We start from the raw sequence: 12,920 nt of genomic DNA, 5'->3' as shown, positions 1-12,920 counted from the left end.
TGTTCATGGAGAACCAGCAATTCAGAACGGGCCTTTCGTTTGTCAAGATCGCTCTGTGTAGTTTGAGCCCAGCGCAAAAGTTGGGTGTGGAAGACCGAGAGTAGTTCTGGTTTGGGGTGGGGGTTTGCTTGTTTTTTGACGGCATGGCGCTACTTTCACCGTCCGGTGCCCGCTTAGGGAAACGTTATTTTTGTGCCTGTCTAAATCAACAGGACCGGAGCATCTCCGCACGCGCGCGCCGCCTGTGATGTCGGAACAAAAGCAATTACGGACGGGGAAGCGAAGTGCTGGCGGAAAACCTGACTTAAGTGCCCGGAGGAATGCGAAGTTCAGTACGTGCTCATCTGGAAGCAATCACCGCCTTCTCCCCCGGCCGCCCCGTTTGCTTTTAAGAAATCTGAAATCGCCCCTTCCCCTTTTCAATCGAAGCGCGTGAATTTGGTATTGGGAAAGCGCGTCGCTTCATTATTATTATTATTTTTAAAATGCACACGCACACGTGGGGGTTTGAGCTCCGAAACACAAAACCGTCCCTTTTGAACCAAAAGAAAGGCGCCCCTCCGCTTTGAAGCATACCAGCCTCCCAGTTTACAAAATAAATCTTAGAATTAAAATCAGAAATGACCCCTACCGAGGCTCCAGTGCAGAAGCGCAGAACCCTTTTGAGTCCGGGGGGGTCGCATTCCAGCGGTGGGTGTCGCCAAAGGCCCAAGGATATGGGGGCAACAGGGACAGGACCCAAAATACCAACGTATTTTAGATTAATGCTCTTACTGTCGGTAACAGCCTTTCAACCTTTTAAAATGGGGAAAGAAAAAGAAAAAAATGATTGGCGGTTAGATGGAAGGAGGTGTGGCCTGTTGGGGACCACCCAGAGGCCTGCTCCCCCCCCCCCAGAGGGCTGGTTTGAGACACACCCACACCCAAGGAGACTCAAAACTGATTTGCAGAATCCCAGGTATATCTCTGGCGTGGGGCACCTCCAGAGATTTTTGGCCTGCACCTCCCATCAGCTAGAATGGCCAGTGGTCAGGAATGATGGGAGCAGTAGTCCGCCTGTTGCCAATACTGGAAACATCCAAACCCAACCAGGACGGACCTATTCCCGCAAGAACCTGTCTCCTTTGTGAAGGCGGACGCATCACGCAGAGACGCGGCCGGCACCTTCCTCGTCAGCAGGGGCGATGCATGAAACGATTTCTTGCCCGGCGCCCGGTTTCGGAATGAGTTGCTGTGGTGGTGGTGGTGCAGAAGGGCGGAACGAAGCCTTGCAGGGTACGAAAGGTACAATTGTTAAGAGGAGAGAGCGACGGTGGAAGAGGATGACCCAACTGGAGCACGGCAGGGAAGGAGAATTAAACCTTTCTGCCAGCCTTTCTGCCAGCCTTCATCGAGGGTGGCGGTGGCCATCTCTTCGTTCCAACCTCCTTCCCGGGCGCCTCGAAGTGTTCTCTTTCTCCTGGGCCTGAACTGCCAAGTGGCAGGGCTTTCCATATATTAAAGCATCCTTCTGTCTCAAGGAACAGACACAAGGCCATCTTCGGCCCATGGAACAGCGCAAGCATGCGCTATGTACCAAAACGCTGAGAGAGAACGGGCCCTGGTGAGGGCCCACAGTGTGCGACCGAGTCAGATCATAATTGGGCGGGGGGAGAGATGGGGAGGGAGTAGCAATTTCACGTAGTTCAGCTGTGGGTACCTCTCCCTCTCTGAAACGTCTTGCGCATAGCTGATGTCCTCGTTTCTCCTGCTTCCTTTCGCCACCTAAATGGGTTGGTCGGCTCCTGGCTGGGCCTTTTGCTTTGTTTTAAAAACCCAAGGAAAAGCCCTGCTGGATCAGACTAAAATAAATAAATCCTTCTTACTCTAGTATTCTGTTTCCAATAGGGGACAGCCACCTGCGTCTGGGAAAGCAAAGCAAGAGTTGAATGCAAAATCATCCCGACATACATTGGCCCCAATTCCTGGTACCCAAAGATACCTCTGAACATGACAGTTGCATTCTTAGCCCTCATGCTAAAAGGCTGCAGAAAGCCTTTCTTGTAGTGTATATTTTATTTATTTATTTATTTATTACATTTATATACCACCCCATAGCCGAAGCTCTCTGGGCAGTTTAGGAAACATACACTGGAGATCTTAAAACAGAGACCAATCTTTCAGAATGTTTCATTCTAGATTTCCCACATTGCACTGGCGGGTTGGACTAGATGACCTCTGAGGTCCGATCTCCTTGCGCTCTTTCTCTCCCATCCTCAAAAGATTCCCAGGCAGTAATCTGATGCCTCCACGCAGAACAGAACCGCCGGAGGCCTTTGAAGATCAAAGCAGCAGGACTTCTGTACTCGCCCTTTGGGACGGAGATTGTTGCGCTCAGTTTATTTACTTCTGCATTTCTTCATTTGTCTTCGTTCGGCAGTAGGATCTCGGGATGCACGAGACGACACGGTGAGGGGGAGGGCAGATTTTAAGGGCCTTGTTAAGACACGGAAGTTGGCCTCTGATGAAAAAAAAGAAAAGGAAAAACTGCACAAGTTTATTTTTCGACAAGGTGATGGGGGGAAACCATGTCAAAACAGCGGAGGATAGGAATGTGGGGCGGGCACATTCTTCCTCCCCCCCCAACCAAAATAAAATAAAAATTGGGGCCCCTGCAGAAAGTGGGGTGGAAGGTAGAATATGGCAGCGGCTGTTTCTGTGCTGACCTGCAGGCCGGGGGGGGGGGGGTTTCTCACATTTGGGGGCCTCCGGAAGATCCCTGCTGTAGATATGCATTCCACATCGGCTGCTGAGCCCAGATGTTTTCATATGACGTCTACGACGGAGAAATCCTTTTGCAGCTGCCGCGATTTATTAATACATTTAGTTGCTCCGTTCATATCCCTGCCGTTTCCTCCGAGGAGGCCAGAGCGGCGGATCCATTCCTCCTCTCCATTTTATCCTCACACAACGACCCTGCGAGGAAGGTGAGGCAGAGAATCAGTGACAGGCCAAAGTCGCCCAGTGAGCTTCGTGACTGAGTGGTGGTGGTGGGACTAGAACCCAGGTCTCCCCTAAGGATGTCGGAAAAATTCACAACAGGTTCAAATGAGTGCAGATTTTATATGAATCCGACCACAGATTCCGCAACAGACAGGATTTTCTCAAGTCGCACGGATTCCGTGGACTTGCAGATGTTTCTGTTTTTAAAAAACTTCCCGGAATTTTACGCAAATTTAGTTGTGGGAAAAATACGTGGGGGGAAAAATACTGGCCCAAAATGCACATTTCCCCCATAGGTTGAAGCGTGAAACTGCACATTTGGGGAGGGGGGGGGATTTCTGCATTTGCACCAGTGCAAAATTTGGGCACATTCAGGAAATTAGAAAAAGTCCAATTCTGTCAATGAGCAGACGATGGAAAGAGCAGCAGCTGACAATTCGCGAAACACAGACGGAACGGATTTTACGAAATTGGCACATTCCGCGTCTCCCCAATATGCTAACTGCTAGGCAAGACTGCCAAGTTTTGCTCATCCCGGATGCTCCGGGCTTCTTGGACAGCTTGCATGAGTTGTTTGGGCAGGAGAATTGGCACACCTGGAGAACTTGCAGAGGCTGGAGAAGATCCAACCAACGTCCCATAGATGGAAGGACTTCAGCTGCCTTATACTGAGTAAGACCGTGAGTCCATCCAGCCCAATATTGTCAGCACTGACTGGCAGCAGCAGCAGCTCTCCAAGGTTTCAAACAGAATTCTTTCCTGGCTCTACTTTCAGGTGTGGCCAGAAATCGAACCTGGAACCTTCTGTGATCTCTACATGACCCTCAAATTTAATTTGTTTTCTTGTATTTCTGTACCGCCCCATAGCCGAAGTTCTCTGGATGGCTCACAAATATTATTAACCCACCACACCCTCTTTCCTTAGCCCCTCCCACTTGCCCCCCACTGTCAAGCACTTGGTAGTGTCCCAGGTTTTACACATTTTCCCTCCCGCTGCACCGCCAATTCTGAAAGATCAAAACGCTTTAGTTCCTGGCAGGAAGGGCTTTTCGTAAAAATGTGCTAGCCACACCCCTTTTGCCTTCAGCCATGCCCACCATTGCGATAGGTCCCCCGAGGGCTTCTCCGTTCTTGAATCCGGCCCTCGGCTGAAAGAGGTTGAACACCCTTGATCTAAGGGAAGACCAGCGCCTTCACGCCTCTCCCCACACTGTTCCCATCTTTGAACCCACGATCAAGTCCAAACAAAGTCCGTACCCATCCTTTCGACTCTCACACCCACGCGGATCTGGGCCGTGTCTCGGCACGTCCGCAGCCCTTGCGGCAACCCTGGGTACCTGGCACAACCACGGAGGGTAACGAAGCCCGGAGCAGCGGGGAGAGAACCTGCCAAGCATATGGCGTAAGAATGTCAGAGTCGATGTGCAGGATGAGACCAAAGGGCCTGCCACCCAGTGCCACGTGTCCCTGACTGGCTGCCTCTGAGAAGCCCACCCCTCCCCGGACGTGGTGGAGAAAGACGTCTCTTGTGCTTGGCCCCCGGTATCGGGCAGTTGGAGATATACTGCTTCTACATGTGATGAAGCTTCCGCTTTCCTCTCTGTGAGCCAATGTGGAGTAGTGGTTAGAGCATTCGTCTGAGGTCGGCGAGATCCGGGTTCTAGTCCGCCCCACTCAGCCACGAAGCTCACTGGGTGACTTTGGGCTGATCGCAGACTCTCTGCCTCACCTACCTCACAGGGGTGTCGTGAGGATAGAATGGAGAGGAGATGGTCTACGTATGCCGCCTTGAGCATCTCAGAGGAAAAGATGGCATAGAAATGTAACAAAGAAATAGAACCTGAGAATTGGTTTGCTAAATCAGCCCCTTGTCTAAAAACCACCCAATAAGTATGCAACTGAGGGGTATTCCACCAGTCACGCTGAAAGATTATTTCATTTTTTCCTCTGCCCTTCCCATCTCTCTTTCCTTGTGTGTCGTGTCTTTTTTTACATTGCAAGCCTGTGGTGGCAGGAGCTGTCTTGTTTGATTGATTCTATGTAAGCCGCTCTGGGAGCCTGCTTTTTCCTTTCCTTTTTCCTTTGGCTGAGGAGCGGCATAGAAATACTTTTGAATAAATAGCTTGTGGTCTTTCTCAGCCCTAACTGGAGGTGTCAGGGATCGAATCTATTTATTTACTTATTTCATTTTTATGCCGCCCAACAGCCGAAGCTCTCTGGGCAGTTCATCTGGGACCTTTGGATGCAAAAGCAGCTGTTCTGCTAGCAAGATGTGTCAATTCCCCTAAAAAATCAAATCAAGATACTAGTCCTCATGGCTCTGAATAAAGCGGCTGGTTTTAAATATTAACCTGCCTGCTACCAAACCAGACCACTGGTTCATAGGAACATAAGAAGAGCCACCCAGGGTACATCTAGTCTAACATTGCGTTCACACAGGGGCCGACCAGATACCCACCAGAAACTCGCACGCAGGTTCATTTACTTAAGTATTTTCTACGGAGGTTAAGCAGGGGTACTGAGCTAAGGCCCCTCCTGAAAGACCAATTTCCACCGTCCCAGCCTACCATCCTGTTTCCAACAGAGGTCAGCCAAAACCCTATGGAAAAGCTCACAAACACCCATCTTTCGCAGGTAAACGGCTTCTGACTGTGGAGTCTCCATTTCTAGCTCTTAAGGCTAACAAGAACGTAAAAAGAGCCTTGCTGGATCATACCGAAGGTCTATCAGGTCTTCCATCTCACAGCCAACAGCAGGCAACCACCTGCCTCGGGAAGGCCATGAAAGTCCCACAGCTGTTTAACCCCCTCTCTTTTTTTTAGGGATAGACTGCCACCGTCCAGGGAAGCACCATCTAGCAATCAGGGCTACGAGCCGCCGAAAGATCCACCCTCCTTAAATTTGTCTCGTCTTTTAAAAAAATAATTATCTCACGCACACCCAACACAGCATTAGTGAAAGATCTCTTCCTCTTTTCTGTTTTCCTTTGAGCGTCCAACTTTTGCTTCCCCGGCCGGTTCGCAGCAATTGTTGGCCTGTGCCCAGACCAAGAGAGAAGCATCCAGAAAACCTCTTTTGGGGGTGGCAAAAGAAAAGGTGAGTGTGCTTTTTAAAGAAAAAGAAAAAAACCAGCCCACATTTCTCTTGCCTTTCGCCATCTGGCTCATTCTTGCCTCTTACAATATAATCAGCCCTAGTCAAGAGAGGCAGAAGAAGTTCCCTCCCCGAATTGGGAATGGTGAATTGACTATCCTAGGAGAGAGAAAGAAAGGAGGAGGAGGAAGAGGAGGAGAAAAGCGGGGAATTGATTTACAAGGCACAGAGCTGCTGCCTCTTCTTTTAGAGGCTAGCCAGGAGCCCTGCAGTTTGCGCTGTTCTCAGAGTTCTCCTCTGGAAAAGAAAAGAAAAACGCATTTCAGAACTCACATCGAAGGTGATGGGAGCTGCAAAACTCTGATAATAATTATTATATTAATTATTATTATTATTATTATTATTATTATTCTTTTCCAAGTTGTTTTTCTTACGGCAGCATTTCATTTTCAAACTTTTTTCCTCCTGTTCTAACAGATCCTTTGAACTCCAGGGCTGATCTAGCCACGATTTTCCTTTTTCCTTTTTCTTTTCCAGGGGCGTGTGTCTTTTCGGATATTTTTCAACGCTTTCGCTGCCTTTCACGGCTGTCTCTCTTGCAGGGTTCTGCCTTGGCAGCACTGCGAAGGAGAGAGAATCCTCTTTGAACGGACTGGATATTTTGACTCCTTTGAGGTTCTGGTGCCTAGTTTGGAAATAAGTTATTTTTCTTGTCTCTCTCCCTCTCTGTCTGTCTGTCTGTCTCTCTCCTGTACCTGCTAAGAAGAGAAAGTTTTCTTGAGGTTATAAGGAATTGTATTTTTTTTTCTTCCCTCCTCGCTGCTGCCTGAATGTTTGGGATGCTCTGAAGCAAATATAAACCTACGGAGAGAGCTTATTGGGAAAGGATACAGATCCGATTCTGGGCTGCGTAAAGGACGATTCTTTGTGCTGCTATACTGGATAAGCCTGTGGCTGTATTTCCCATCGAGAAAACCATCATCACGAAGAAACTTTTTTCTTTAATGGAATAACCCTCCAGTTTTATTGAATGGTAAGTAACCCCTTTTTTTGGTCTCTCCTCCGATCCAGTTTTCTAACCCATTTGGCGCCTTGTTGATCCGTGCGGTTTAGCTGCCCGACAAAGCGTCCTGTGCAATCTGAAAGCCTGCCAATTCCTCCGGCCCACAGGCGGAAGCAAGTTGTGATGCGTCAGGTGTTTACCTAAAATGCGGTATATAAATTTATCCAAAGAAGGAAAGGCAATGCAAGTGGCTGTTTTTTACGATGGGTGCTGCTTAGGACGAGATGAAAAGGTGTTTTTAAATAATAACTTTAAAAAAGTAATCCCTAATCAGAATGCACACTGGTTTTTAATCAGGGCCGGGCTCCACTTCCTAGTCCAGAAAGTCCACTTTCTTTATAAACGTGGTTCGCTGGTTCACGCAAACATCAGCACAGAACACAGCGAAGCAAAGGAGACCAAAAGGTGACTTTCGCTAGACCATCTTAGGACTTTCCCAAACATTAAAGCAGCAATAAACGTGGTTTACCACTGTGTCCGCTCCTCTCTCTCTCGATTTCTGATGCGGGTCTTTCAAAACGTAGGCAAGGCTATATTTTCACGTGTATCCTGAGGCGTAACAGTCACAACCCAGTGGAGAATTTCACGGTGCAACGCTGCGCCTGTTTTTCTTGTGTTCAGTGAGGCTTACTTCTGAGTAAGTGAGTTTAGGATTTCAGCCATCATCCTGCGTATGCCTGTTAATTTCAACAGGCTTTTGCACACACTCATTCTGTGTGGGGCTGTGGCCAAGGTGTCAACTGGCCCTCTGGTTGTTGAACAGAGAGACCATCTTCAGAGATCCACAGAGAATCTTCAATTAGGCTTGTAAATAGCTTCCTGGGGTGAGTAGCATTTGTTAAGAAGAAGAAAACGACTGCTTAGGTTTTCCTTAGGCTTGTAAGTAGCCCCCTACTCTCCTGGGGTGAGTATATATCTCTTCTAAGTGATGACATTGGAGAAGCATTTGTTAAAGGTAAAAGAATGAATATTTCAGCTTTCCTTTCATGCTAGTAGAGAGGGTTCCCGCTCTCCTGGGGTGAGTAAAATATCTCTTCCAGGTAACCACAGTGTAAGGTGGGGGGAAGGGAAGGGAGAAGCATTTATTTTTTAAAAAAAAGAATTATTATTATTTCCTTTCATGCTATCAGTTAGACCTAAATAGCTTCCTACTCTCCTACGGTGAGTAAATATCTCTTTTAGGTGATCAGATTTGGTTGGGGGCGGAAAGCATTAAGAGGAAAAGAAGTTTCCTTTTCATGACACATTTTCAAATGTTTAAGACAGGTGGGCCGTCAGGCTTATATTTTTAGGATCATTTACAGGGCTGCCTTCATGTGTACCCACCGACCAAAACTTCCTGGCATATCTATGATAGATGCCAGCCGCTAGGACCCTGGGCTAATTTTCCCCCCTCCTATTCTGCCTGTGTGAATGTGGAGAAGGCTGCATTAAATGGAAGCCCAACCTGTTTCTCTTTTCTTCTCCATTTATCAAGTCCAGATTGTTACGCTTCTATTCCACCCCCTTCCACAGAACACTTTCTTTCCCTTTCTCCTCGCTGTGATTGATGGTTTGAAAGACGAGAAATCGTAGCATATATAAATCAGTTACAGATGAAACACGACTGGGGCTACATGTGTGTGTGGGATAGCTTTGGAGTCATTAAAATATTTTCATTCTCTCTCCCTCCCCCCTTTACACTCTCTCTCTACAACAAAAGAGAAGAATCCATGAAGAATTGTATTTTGGAAATGTCTTTTGTGTGTGGATTCTCTGATCTCTCTCCTATTTATTTTTTTAAAAAACCAGTTATTAAAGAGAGGGAATCGCTGAGCGGAGAGAGTTCTGAAATTAATTAATTTGGGGGTATCGGGGTATGGTGCGTGTGTGTGTGTGTGACAAAAATAGGATCTTCAACAAAGAGAAGCTAAAACAAATGTTCCTGGCTCAATTGAAAACAGCAACAGCAAAAAAGCCCAAACAGAAAAGTGAAAAAGTTTCACGTGTTGGGTAAAATCCAATATGTGTCTACTTAAAGGAGACCCATTGAAATGAATGGGAATCAAGTTACTAACTTGTCCTTTTCATTTCAGTGTGTCTACTCTAAGTAGGAGTTGGATTTTAGCCGGTTGAATCTGACTGCTTAGGAATGTGGGGTTTTTTTTGCTACTCTGGGGGTAGAAGCAATGTATAAATGCCAGTGTTTCTGTAAAAGAAGAAATGACATTTACTTCCATGCATGTAAAGAAAAACATCTAATGTATGTACCAGTGCCTGGTAATACAAATATGCCTTCTTGATAACTTTTGCTGGTTGTTAAAAGCAGCTTGCAATGTGAATCAAAGTGAACGTTTTGTTGAGAGGGGGAAATTTGGGGTGACTTCCCAAGAGTTAGGGGGAAACCCAAAACTTCTCCCCATAATTATCTTCCCTGACATTAAGCGTGTCTCTCTCTCTCTCTCTGAGGGAGTTTGGGGGGGAAAGCATTGAAGTTTTTTTTTTGTGGGGAGGGGGATCAACCTCAAAAAATCAAAAAATCCCCTCCACCTAATTGCCCATAAATGAACGATAATGACAAATGTCTCTTCTGGTTGTGTAGGAAATGGACTGCAATTGTGCTTTCTAGCTTTTGGAGAAGGTGGTCATACAGCACATACAAAGGAACCAGCTAGGCTGTTGGTGTGGAACAGATTTATAAGGGTGTGTGATTTTCTGGGGATCCCTGCCAGAAAACTCTAATAGATTCAAATAGATTTGCCCCCCAAAAAACTGAGGTTCTGCACACCTGCGTTGGAATCCTCAAGCCGGCAAATGGCCCGCTGCCCTCAAACAATTTTGACATTCTCATGGAACATCCCAGGAGATCCAGTGATTTTCAAGTTTCTCTTAGCATCAAAGAATCACAGATCTGGCAGGCATCATTTCGTGGAGTCCAGTTTAGGAATCCCGTTTAAGGCATCCCTGACAGATGGACATCAAGTTTCTGCTTGAATATCTCCAGGGATAGAGAGCCCAGCCCACCACCTTCCTAGGCTGCCATTTTGTGATTCTTTGGACAACCAGGACGTTTCCCCCCCTGATGTTCAACCGAAATCTGCCTTCCTGAAACTTCAGCTCTTTTGAGACCTGCGGTCTCGGATGACAGAGAACAGGTTGAGGCCCTCATCTGCGTTTCCACGCTTTAAGGACTTGAAATGTGCTATTAATCTTCTCTTCTCAAAACAAAAACATACTAAGTTCCTTCCATCTTTCTTCGGGATGAAGGGGTCCCAACGGATGTACCTAGTCTTCAAATTCTGAGGTCAACCCTGTGGCCAATTCTAAATCTGAACGCCTTTAAGGGGTGTGTACAGTCTTTTCCCCAAACAGGCAAAATCTCCATAGATGTCCGGTAATATTAAAAATGGACTTTTGCGAAGGGTGTGTAAGGAGGAACGAGATACATCCAAAAAGAATAAGGAATGAGGAGGAGGCAGTATCCAGACGTCTTTGCATTTCTTTGGAAGGCAAATCTGAATTCTTGTTCAGATTGGGAAGTCTGGAGTCTTTGCGTTAATTTTTGCTAGGGGCTATGCCAGTTTTGGAGTTTCACAGGGCTCTTTTCTGAAGCTGCACGGAACGGCGGAGAAATCTCAAGCCCGTGCAAAGCTTGAGATGCAAAGAAGTATCAATATTAGCACGGTCGATCGTGGCTGACTTGCAAAGTTCAGCGTCAAAGGACTGAAATGCCTGGTCTTGCTTTCAAAGCAGTGTCTTCTGTGTGGTTTGTGAGGGTGCCTTAAAGGCATCCCCAGATGGGACTTTTGATGGAAGCATTTCACAGATTCCCTTATTTTTAAAGGTGGTGTTGTAGAGACTGGAAATTGAATGGTCACACTTGCTTACAGCGGTCCCCAAAGTTGTCTAGTTTCACCTCTTTAATTTCCTTTCTAGTGACAATCTCCTGGAGTTCTTACGGAATTATTGACATAGAAGGTGGGGTGTGTGCGTGTGCTGCTTTTAATTTCAGGCCAAAGTTTCAAATCCTGTTCAAAAGAAGGTTTTGGAGGGGGAGGGAATACGTTAGAGGTTTTTAACACGGTTCACCTTCCGTGCTTTCTGTCGGTGAGGCCAGTCAAGGGAGCTTTATTCAATGACCCTGTTGATGTTGGACGACATTAAACCCATCTATGTTAAAGGAAGCGTGCAGTAAGTAATCAATGGCATTAAATTTTTGATTGATTTTTTTTTGCTAGCAAATTCGAAGGAGGGGGATTAATTCAAGGATTTAGCGACAACCTGACCCAACTACACTGTGTTTATTGGGATGCTGTACTCACAATTAATAAAGTAGATTAGAATCTTAGCTTTGCTCACCAGCAAGCTTTGGAAAAATTCCACCCCGTTGCCACTTATATTGTGGGCTTAGCAGGGTGCAAAAAGACTGTTCAGTCAAAGGGGCTGTTGTAGTTGCCTCTGTTACCTGTCAAATCCTAATGCCATTGCATGTCACCTATAAAAGACCATCATGTATTAAATGCCATTGCAGGTTATCTGACAAACACTGTCAGTTCCTAATGCCATTGCATGTCACCTATTGAATACCGGCAGGTATTAAATGCCATTGCAAATTACCTGTCAGATACTGTCAGGTGCAAATACGATTTCATGTCACCTGTCAAATACAGTCACGTGTTAAAGGCAGTTGCATGTTTCCTGTCAGATACTGCCAGGTGCTAAATGTGATTGCATGTCAGCTATTGAATACCATCAGGTATTAAATGCAATTGGTTGTTGCCTGTCACATACTGTCAGGTGCAAAATGCAATTGCATGTCACGTATTGAATATCATCAGGTATTCAATGCCATTGCACATTGCCTATCGGATGCTGCTAGATGCAAAATGTGATTGCATGTCACCTATCCGCTGCAGCCCAAGAGCCTCATATATATACGCCCCAACTCTTTACCAGGAGTGGTCCCTGCCTGCTGTTCCCATTTCTGGCTTTTGGAGAGGTGTTTTGGTGATGCCTCCTTAAAATGTCATTAACTGTCCCAGTGGGATGTGAGTGGGTCATCTTGTACCTTGTCATAGATAAGGCAGGGGTGGACAGACCTCATGCTTGTGGGATCTAACTTAGTTTTTTTTTCTCACTAGAACCCCAAGATCACAAAATATCTACACTTGGAATTAAAGCATTCTGAACCCAGGAGTTTGTTTTTGAATACCAGAACTGGAAGGACCTCACAGTCCTTGTACACAAAAATCCACTCCTGGTTACCTTAAGCTTTCATCATTTCAGCCGCATCATTTGGGGCAGCGGTGGGATACTTTGGTTGCTGCGATACTTAAATAACTGGGAGTCATAAATCCCTGACAGTCTCTGGCAAACCACTCTGAAATCCACCGGTGGATCCAGGTCTATCTTCTGCTTCTCCCTTGCCAGAGAGAAGCTCACTTTGTGTATTTGATAACCGGTTATTTAAAAAGAGAACTGATGTTTTCCCAGCATATGTTTAAACTAGAGAACTGTTAGAACCAAACCAGGCAAGAGAGACCGAATGAACGCAGCTCACAGCCAGCCTTCATCCTTGGGTGGAGCAATACATGAGAATAATGGTGTCACAAATCTGCCCCTCCTTTTCCTCTGTGACCTATTTTTAGAGAAAATTTGGAGAAGGAAGAACTTGCGTTTACGCCCTGATTTGCAAGGTAATATATAAGCAAGTGTCTTGTGACACCTCAAAGCCGGGATGCTGAACGTCTTTCAGCCGGAAGGCTCAATTCCATTCCGAATAGTCTCTTGTGGGCTGGATTCC

The sequence above is a fragment of the Elgaria multicarinata genome, chromosome 20 (assembly GCF_023053635.1).
Source record: "Elgaria multicarinata webbii isolate HBS135686 ecotype San Diego chromosome 20, rElgMul1.1.pri, whole genome shotgun sequence".
Classification (NCBI taxonomy): Eukaryota; Metazoa; Chordata; class Lepidosauria; order Squamata; family Anguidae; genus Elgaria; species Elgaria multicarinata.
Note: the sequence above shows the minus strand (reverse complement) of the source record.